Consider the following 1,858-nt stretch of genomic DNA (forward strand, 5'->3'; position numbering starts at 1 on the left):
CTAGTTGGTTTTAAATCACCTAAGTTCAATTTTAAGTACAAGGAGTGAGGCATAAGGTTAATGCTTGCTCCTAAATCAGCTAATGCATCGTACGTTACTGAATCTCCCATCAGACAAGGAATGATGAAACTTCCAGGATCTCCAAGTTTTGGTGGCAAATTTTGCTTTTGTAAAATTGCCGAGCATTCCTCATTAAGGAATGTGGTTGAAACTTCTGCATATTTTCCTTTGTCTGCTATAAGATCCTTGATAAACCTTCCATAATTCGGCATACCCGCAAGAACATCTACAAGCGGTACATTTATACAAATTTGCTTAATCATGTCAGCAAACTTGTTTTATTGTGCTTGTAATTTATCTTTCTTCAAACGTTGCGGATATGGAATCGGAGGTTTGTATACCTTCAAAGGTGGTTGATTTTGAGTCTTTGGTGCACTTGTGGTTGGCATCGTATTTTCTTCCACCACAGGTTCATTTTCTTGTGAAACATGAATAGGAGTGAGAGGCTTTGGAATCTCTGGGTTAATGGTTAACCCAGTTCGTGTAGTGATTGAATTAACTTGCGAAATATTACTTGAATTTTGAGTTTCCTTACCCTTAGGGTTTGGTTGCGTGTTGGATGGTAAAGTGCCCGATTGCCTTTCAGCAAGCAATTGGGATATTCTTCCCATATCTCTTTCAAGGTTTTGAATTGACGCTTGATGATTCCTTTGTACTTGCTCGTTTTCTGTTTGGGATTGATGAAGTTGTCTCTTCACTTGCTCATTCGTTTCTGATTGACTTTTGACAAAATTCATCATAACTTCTTCAAAGTTAGATTTCTTCTCTACTGGTTGCGTGTTATGATTTTGTTGTTGATATGGTAATTGAGGTAACGGTTGTTGTTGGAAATTTTGTTGAGGTGGAAATGGAGGTTGGTTTCTATTGAAAAAGCCAGGTGGTCCATTTCTTTGAAAAGCAAAATTCTTCGGGTTTTGATATCCTGGGTTTGCAGGTTGATAATTAGAATTTCCTCCTTGAAAATTTCCTTGTCTTTGATTGGCCATAAAATTAACTTGTGCTACTGAGTTCATTGGCCGATCATTGATATCACAATCTTTCGTGAAATGTGATTGTCCACAGATTTCACAGCCTACTTGCAATGCTAAAACTGTTGAATTTAGTTTCTCTATTTCTCTTCCAAACTTTTTGAATTGATTCGACAGTGAAGCTATGGTTGTATTATTGTCTTCATTTTCTTCAAGGCTTGCCACCGTCCTTCTAGGTAGTTGATCTCTAGACGGTGTCCATTCAAAAGTATGAACTGACATGTCTTCTAACATGTCATACGCTTGATTTGGTGATTTGTACATAAATACTCCTCCAGCGGAGGAATCTAATATACCACGAGTATGTTCATCAATACCACGATAAAAAGTTTGTACTATTTGCCCTTTTTGCAATCCGTGTTGCGGAAAATTTCGTAACATTCTTTTTAATCTTTCCCATGCATCATAAAGAGTTTCGTCCAACTTTTGTTTAAAAGTGGTGATTTCAGTTCTAAGTCTTTCAGCTTTTGCCGGTGGGAAAAATCTGGTAATGAATTTTTCTCTTAATTCATTAAAAGTTGTGATAGAATCAGGTTTTGATGCTTTTAACCATGCTTTTGCGTCTCCGATTAACGAATACGGAAAAGTTCTTAACTTAAATGCATCTGAAGAAACATCTTTGTTTTTGTACAGTTCACATAAATCTTTAAAAGCTTCTAAATGTTCTATCGGATTGTTATTAAGTCTTCCGTCGAATTGGTTTTCACGAACCATGTGCATAAACTGCCCCTTGACTTCCCAGTTTTCAGCCTCAATTTCAGGTCTTCTTA

General features: G+C 36.8%; 1 non-coding gene across 1 annotated transcript; it reads left to right on the plus strand.

The window, feature by feature from the left end:
* The first annotated feature begins 1,440 nt into the window (after positions 1–1,440).
* On the plus strand, positions 1,441–1,547 carry LOC139846356 (small nucleolar RNA R71). Its single transcript, XR_011759069.1, has one exon. It is a non-coding gene; the product is annotated as a small nucleolar RNA R71 (small nucleolar RNA).
* The last annotated feature ends 311 nt before the right edge of the window (positions 1,548–1,858 follow it).

Source organism: Rutidosis leptorrhynchoides, chromosome 4 (assembly GCF_046630445.1).
Source record: "Rutidosis leptorrhynchoides isolate AG116_Rl617_1_P2 chromosome 4, CSIRO_AGI_Rlap_v1, whole genome shotgun sequence".
NCBI lineage: Eukaryota > Viridiplantae > Streptophyta > Magnoliopsida > Asterales > Asteraceae > Rutidosis > Rutidosis leptorrhynchoides.